Genomic DNA, 8,530 nt, shown 5'->3' with positions numbered 1-8,530 from the left:
TTGCTGAATATCTGTGCTGTACAGCTCAGGCTGAGAAAACCACCCAAATGTGGATATCGGAGGTGGTAGGAACATGACGGGCACCTCTACACTGTCCCAGGGACCATGGTACAGATTCCCACGAGCAATGTGACACTTCCAGACCAGAAAAAGGGGAATTTTTTTTTCTTCAGCTTTGAAACAGATGCCATCTTTATCTCAGAAAGACTTTTAGTTTCCCTTTGCGAATAGAGAACAAGATCCTCTCTTCCATTGCACAACACACGTGTTACTACCAACGAGAAAGTTTGCAGCCCCACAACACCCCCAGCTCCTGACATCGAAGGATTATTTCAAAGCACACAACAATCCAGGCTACCCCACCTCTGGGCTTCCTTCAAAGCCTACCAAGAGGATTTTAGCAAAAATGCTGCGTATTTTTTGATCCCGACATCTGTTCAGGAGTAAGTGGTCTGATACCACCAAACTGCTATTTTGCCATCCAGAATCAGTCAGTCTTACACCGCTGTCCCACGAGACCGTGTTTCCGCGGGCAGCCTCACCTGCCTCCTGACACTCCTGCCATTTCCTCTGTTCACGTTTTCCTTTTAAAAAAAAACATTTATATAGTCAAATTTCAGACATTTGATTTCACTGGCCCTTTTTCCCTCGGGTCTGCTCTTTACATGCTTCTCTCCCCCAAACCTAGCGTGTGTCACTGTGCCAAGAGAAATAATAATTAACACACAAATATTCAAAGGACAATAGGTTGAGCAACAAGAATTGCTGTATTTGTACACATTCCCTTTTTCTAAGGTCATTTCTCTCATAATAGAGTCTCAGAATTCTCTTTGAAGCTGTTTTAATTGGGGAAGAGCTGGCTCTTGCCATTTGTAATAACACTGATGTTTGTCATCGAAGAGGTGTCTTTTGATTTGGTTTGTCTTTCTGCTGATACAATTTGCTAAGCGGCCAACCTCATATTAATTTATTTATTGGCTCTACTCTAGCAATGGCTACAAGTTAATTACAGTTTGCTTTTTTTAACACAACAACATGCTGTAAGATGTTTTTATCAGTGATCAAATCCTTGGATTACTCTGTTAATTGTGACCTGGCTTAGTCACGAAGAGTATTCCAATTTAGTAAACAATTTCTCCATCTTATCTTCACAGTTACAAGCTATGTTTCCCTGGCAGAAAGTAAGGTAAAACCATTACATGTGCTTTGGGAATGACATTTAATTTTTGTATCAAGTGTTCTCCATTTGAATCTACCACCATTTCTACTATTAAAAGAACAAGAGCAGCAAACCAGCCTTTTTGTAATAATTTATAACCTCTCAGCAACTAAGAGCACGTAACACAGAAACCGCTGCATGATCCATCTCCGCCCTGCACAGACTCAACTTTTGTTGGCAGATTTGTCAATCATGTTTATAGGCTCCTTTCTGCTGTACAGTCAGGAATTCTCATCCCATTTTGATCTGTGTCATAAAAATGTGCTAGGACTGATATACACCCAAGGACTTTCTGTTGATTTGTTTCTGTCGCGCAAGCTATGTCTAATTTATGTATAACTTATCTCATTCTATTAGATCACTTTGCAATCATATTTAATTTAGATTTATTCCCGACAGTTCAGGCTGGCTCCAGGCATTTAATTAAATTTTGCCCTCTTAAGCCACTTAGTCAGTCTAGATTTCAAACATGATGTAGTTTTTCTTTGGACAGCTCTTTTCTACCCATAACCTTTGAATTGGTAATTTGTGCGGTTGCATCTTACATGACATTATCAAGAGCTCCTTTAAAACCTGGCCTTGATGCTGCGCAGCATGAGCACGCAGCGAGCACCAGATGAAAAACCCAGGGAGAGCACAGCACCATCCAGCCATGCTTTAATGGGAACTACGCCATTTAGACACCACTTTACCATGCGTAAAAACCTGAAATTGCAACCACCGAGTCAAACATGGCACAAGGGATGAGGTCAAAAGTAGGGATTGTAAAACTAATAAACTGCGCTATTAAATGATAAACTGTGTTTGGTTTTGAAGACTTGAACCGAGAATTAAAATACGTGCCTCATGAAAATTTGAATAGAAAAATATTGGTTGAAAATTTATAGAATGCAATTAATATCAATTCAAATTATTTTTATTCAATCTAATTGCCCTTTGGGAGATGGACGTGAAAGTATTTAGGAAAAGAATAAAAATACATAACTGAAAATTAGGATTAGAAAACAGCCTTAAATACAGTGTTTGGTTTTCTTCCCTGATTTTTATTAATAAGCAAAAAACCTTTGCGTGAACAGGACTCTTGATGGTTTCTTAAGAGTTCTCCCTCTCTTGCTGATTACTGGAATTGTCTCTCCCCTTCTGCTGTTACTGACAAATTACACTATTTCAGAGAACACACGTTAAATTTCCTTTTGTCCTGCAATTTGTCTCACCTTTCTTCCTCAAACTTGAACAAAACCCTTCAAGTCTCACATATGCTCTCCTCCCTACTGCAAAACCTCCCTCTTAATTTCTTCCTGCCACTCTATCAAGTTTGATATCATCAAAACGCAGACAAGACATGACTCCATAATAGCCACACACCTCTACACATTTTATTGTAGTCTGGAGTTCCTAAAGCACTTAGACAACCTGCCTGCTGCTTTCTTGTTCGTGCTCGTGGCAGAGTGCACTGCAGAGACAGCTGGGCTAATCATAATGCAAATTCAGTGAGAAACTAGTCACTTAAATTCCACTAATATATCTTAATTTTTCACCCAGCGATATGAGACATGGTGCCAATGTAATTCAATCTTCTTACATTTTTCATGAGTTAAATAAATCATATCAAGATAGAGTCCTTCAACCATCGTATTTTACTCCGCATGCAGATCCTCTTCAAACGGATGCAGAGCAAACCCCACATCCCACTTTATTAGCTTCAAGGAATTTGAACCCAGGTAAATGTGGATCCCAGGAATCAGCACATCGATGGATACAGGCAGTCCACTCAGGTTAGCATCCCATCTCTGTGAATATTACTATTTCAGAGGAAGGCATAAGAATAACCTGTCTGTAAGGAGTTTTCCTGCTGCTGTTAAAGCTCAGGCACCGGGGTAAGAGTACTTATACTCCTTCCATAATTCTTGACTTGCTTTTTAAGGCAGACCAGTTGTTTCAACCCTTCCTCCCCCAGCCCAACATATTCACCGCATCCACAGAAACGTCCGGACCATTTTAACAACGTCAACATCTTGCTTTCAGCACTGCTTGGCAGGAGCAGCGAATGCCATGAAGGGCATTTTCCCCAAACTGGTTTCTGAAGGGTTAAAGAGGGCTCTGATTTACTGTGTATCCCAGCTCACAACCTCACAAACCTGGGCCACCCAGGGTTTCTGTATGCTGCTGCTAGATTTCAGTAGTGTATTGCAGCACCCCAGGCTTATTGAATGAAAATATTGTAAAACTGTTTTTCTTCTCACTCTTTTTATAGCACATGGAAAAGAGCAAATGGATGATTCACATGAATAAACAGCCAGCATTATAAGCAAAGATCGCAAAATGAGTCTTTGGAGGTACAAGCACTATTGTTACCAGAGTAGTCATTTGTATACCTCAACTTTCATAGTGGTTACTCTGGTTTAGGAATTATACATTTATATGAAATTTCTTTTACGTTCCATATCATAGCATTTAGTGATCATAAAAATGTAGAAATCAAGAAAAACTTATTTCATTTACTTGCTTTCCATTTTTCTCTCCCTATCAGAGGTCATTTTGCTACAGAACAGTAGCTCTCCTACCTCTGGCAGAGCTGCTCTTTGTCATTTTCCTTTCATCATTTATTTTCAAAGCTGCTCTATAAACTTTCTATCAATGCATTACTAATAATCTTAACAGACTTTTATCAAGGAAAACCATAGGTTTCCATTGTCAAGAGGCCTTTCTCTGAACTTCAAGTGCTGACATTTTTTTGACAATTTATCTAAAGTCAATTGTCTTCTATTGACTTTTTTCAGCTGCTTCCAGAATGACGACACTTTTTAGGTCTGACAGTTCATCTGGCTTGCTAGACTCACTCTCTTTTGGTTTTTACCTGCCATACATAAATCTTGACAAAAAAACCCACTGTACCTTGCTAACAATATCTCACTTCAAATGCGTTTCATTAATTTCTCCAATTCTGTTGCTCTCATTGCCATCAAAACCAAGAAACAACAAAACATTTTAAAATGCTTCTGAGGTTCTAATCTGATAGCCAATATAGGTACGTTTTCAATATTTTAACTTGTAGGACAGTGACGTGTTACTTGCTCTCATCTCCCTTTGGGAATCACTAAGTGCTCACCCAGGAGCAAACCCTAGAAGATGCTGGAGCTGGCAGACGAGCCACAGCTGCTTTGTCCCCACTAAAGCCAGTGAGCGGTGGCCGTGTCCCTTGGGCATCCCCAGTCCCTTTGATCGATCCAGTTCCTCAGTTCCCAGCTGGTCTGAGGTCTGACTGTGCACCTTCTCTGCTGCTAGCTCATTACAAAGTCCCCTCGTGTTCAGCAGCGAGAGAGGCGAAAGCATCATTTACAGGCTTTGCTGAACTGGAACCACGTGTCTGTTTTCCTTCTGTAACATACTTTTTCTTCAGTACAACTCCATTTTCCTACATGTTCTTTCATTCTTTATACACAAACAATTTGATCAAGCTTTACTCTATATTCTCTCCAATAAGCCATTTCAAGATTTATTCCAACCTTATGTTGCTGCAATGTCATGTTAGGAAGCAAATTAAGTTTATTTTTATATCACTTTCTTACAAGACTATCTGTTCAAACAGGGATCCCTTCCTCTTCTAAATGCCCAGGTTTTTTATTCTCTTTCTGTTGTGGAACATTTTTAGCTAATGGTCACAAGAGCATTCCAGACGCCTTTAGAAGGCCTTGAACAGAATAAACAGAAGACAAAAATAAGAAAGATACCAATTAGAAAAACACAGGTGCGCATTCCACGATAAAGAGAACTTGGCACAACCAACCTCACTTCGGCAGTTTATCTTGACCAATTAGACTGAGACAAGTCTTGTATGTTTTAGTTAGTATAACCAATTATGTTTTATGTTTATGCGCGTGTACAGTGTTGATATAACCAATCATTAAGTGTAACTAGACGCGTGGACAGTGCGTGAATAATGTGTGCAACCAATAGTAAAATAGCTAAACGCATGTACAGATGTAACTAATGTATAAAATGATGTCTGATGCTCTAGTAAAGTGGACTTCACCTGATCACATTGGTCTGTGTGTGCTGTCCTGTGCCTCCACATCTTTCCAATTCCCATCACCCTTGACTTCCTTCCTCTCTTCTGTGCCTTTGTATTTCATTCATCACGGACTAATGAGGTCTTTCCTTCACGGCATACTAACACCACCCACACACCGCATTTTGGACATGAAAGCAGGTCAGCTTTTCCAGCATCCCTATCTCACACGCACACACACACGAGTCCAGAAGATGCTTCAGAGATCACTGGCCCAAGCCAAAACTCAGCTTTATGGAGCTGTAGCCACTCACTGCTCCCCAACCCAAGCAGAACGAGGGCTTGATACCAAACAAGATGAGAGGGAAACTCTTTAAATTGCTGGATAATCTCTTCTTCTTTTTCCAAGCACTTCTCCCCATTGCATTTCTTGGGATGTGCCTGGCACACCTTAAATTCCTTGCGCCCGCATGCCGTGGATTTGTGCCTATTGGCTGTAGCCATATCTACACTGGCAAGAAATCCCTCTCTGCCCCATAAAAGATTTTTTAACTATGACTTGCAGTTGCTAATTTTAAATTCATAGTCTGTCAACATTGAAAAGCCTTCTTCAGCAACTTCTGCCACGTATGTTCTCAGCTATTACACCAAACCCTCCTCTGCTACATAAGAAGAGAACAAACAAATTCTAATCACATGCACAAATCTCCTTCCAATGTTTGCTAAGCACTAAATCAACTTTTTATCTTTTCTCTTATTATTTCCCAGAATACTCTTAAAGCTCAAGAGAGCCAGAAAACGAGAGGAAAAGTGCAGAGCATGCTAAAAGAAATGGGGAGGGGGGGAACCTTTTTTGAGTCAAGGGAGAAATCAGAGGTTTGAGTGATGGCTGACAACAGACTGGTTGTTTAGGATAAGGAGCCCAGCACCAGATTTGAACCTCACTAAAGTCTGAAGCTGATAACTAGACCAGAGCCTTGAGAAATCTCTTGGGTAAAGAGGTTTATTATTATTAAAGCAGAAATTGTGTAGGAATTTTATGTAAGAGATGTAAGATAGAGAAAAGAGCCTGTCTTGTCTTTTGGCAGATGCTGGTACAGCCTCTTTCCATTTTGATCTCCCCTAGGTTTTATTTTTATTTATTTTGGGGCATGCTCGCAGCCTTAAAAAAATCTAGATATGATTCAGGGTGGAATTTTTCTACACTTCTGAATGACTCAGGACAGTGAGTCCCTTTGGCTTTTGGTGGCAAAGGTATTCCTAAGCAGGTTTGAAATCTTTAATCTTCACTCCTTGTGAACTCCCCAAAACCAAAAACCCTGGAGACAGGCATTTGGGTTCTGGCTATTAAAACCACCCAACTCCACTTAAAAGAGTAGTGTGTGCCAACATCGCCCACCTACCCTTTAAGCCCGTGAATCCCTTTGCACATTTGCTAAAATAAACCAGAAGTTAAAAAAAAAATGGCGTGGCTGGGTAAAGAACGTCCCTATCACTCCTCACACACGCTGTGAACCCAAGGTGACAGTCTGTAGGATGTCCCACTAATTTACAACTCACGCCCCTGCCCATACCTCCATCCCCCTCCCTGTCGGCCAGAATTAGAGGCGGCAGAAGGAGCGTGGCTGTAGTAGGTGGAAAATGTCATAGCAACACGGGATGCAAAGGGACTCCCTCATTCCCGGAGCCACGTTAGCCTCAGTCAGAGGCAAACTGCCTCTGCTTGCCCACGGCTCAGCTAAAAACACCTCCGGGAGAGGGGCTGCCCTGCCCAGCTGGTGAGCGGAGCTGAGGAAAGAACAAGAGGTGGTCTCAAAGCTGCTACCGAAGCAATCAAATGAGAACTGAAAGCCTCTCTTGTCAAACTGCAAAGTCAGAGAGAAATGGGAGCTTTGAAATACACAAAGCCAACTTGAACATAAAATGTTTTTTTTCCCTAAAAAAATTCAAGAAACCCCCACACAAATGCAATCTCAGCCTTCAACGTGCAGCTGCGCACGGACACGCAGATACCCTGTTTTTTCCAGCTCCAAATCTGAATCTTGCAAGGAGAATGTATTTAATCTGCATTGCCAAATATATTGCTATAAATAGCATACAAAACTGTGAGGAACATATAAGGCTACCAGGAGAACTCCTTCATTTTATCTGAACCATTCTTTGCAGTTTTCATAATTTTCCTAACTGAATCCCACCATCATTCTGCATTGCACGAGGGATTAACAAACCCATGATGTTTTCTGGATTCCCAGAAATCATTGTTTCTGGAGTGTATTTGGAAAAGAAGTTCACAGAAGGAGCATGTTCCCAGTAGCATAAAATGAAAACCAGTCAGCGTGGAAAGGTGACTCCGCTGTAGCAGGCTGTGGATGGAAGCAGAACCCATAGTCCTGTACTGGCGAGTACCAGTAATCCCACACATCATGTACAAAGGGTACACGAGAGAACACATTTATGGAGAGAAAAGGAGGATGCTACGGGGCTAAGGGAGAGAGGGGCAGAATGTCCCCCAGCACTGCTCTACAAAGAGCGGCTTTCCCAGGTAGGCACTAACCTCTATCACAGAGAAGCCATCAGCCTTTGGCAGTACCCAGGGAAGGATGAGTATGAACTGCTTCATCCTCACCTACTCCAGATGAATCTCCCTTCTCAGCTCTGCTCGTGCCAACGGGAGTTAGTGTTGAGTCGTAATCAGTGCCTTTTACTGGTGTAATGGACCCTGAGAGCAGAGAGAATAAAACTGGGCGTTTGGGACATGTCAATCAGCACATGCCACAGATGATGCTTCTGACAGTTTTGCCCACAAACATTATGGGCTGAAGGCATCTACTAATTACAGGGAGCAAAGGACCTCTAGAGCAAAAATGGTAAATTAAATCAAGGGTGTTTGGAATGAGGAATGGTTCCAGAGCACCTGATGGTGTAGGGAAAGAACAAGGAAAATCGTCCTCATGGGGGATGGAGGGAAGCTTCAACTTGCAAAACAGTAGAAAACAGTAAAAAAACTTTCAGGATTTGGAGATGAGGCAGCAGATTAAAAGAAAAAGACATTGGGGTTCATGGGAGTGCTGGAGGAGAAAGATGATTCTTGTCTTCCATGGAGAGGAAAGGAAAAGAAATGCTGATGGAAGGGATCCCTCATCCTTATGAGCTAACGAGTTAGGCTGGAAGTGACCTCTGGAGCCCAACCCCCTGCTCAAACTGGAGCCTGATCTGGTTGAGTTTGCATGAAAACATGCTGATTTTAGACTGACAATACGCTGCCCATTTTTGTTATGAAGTTTTGGTGCTTTAAATTCAGA

The sequence above is a fragment of the Aquila chrysaetos genome, chromosome 22 (genome assembly GCF_900496995.4).
Source record: "Aquila chrysaetos chrysaetos chromosome 22, bAquChr1.4, whole genome shotgun sequence".
In the NCBI taxonomy this organism is placed as follows: domain Eukaryota; kingdom Metazoa; phylum Chordata; class Aves; order Accipitriformes; family Accipitridae; genus Aquila; species Aquila chrysaetos.
Note: the sequence above shows the minus strand (reverse complement) of the source record.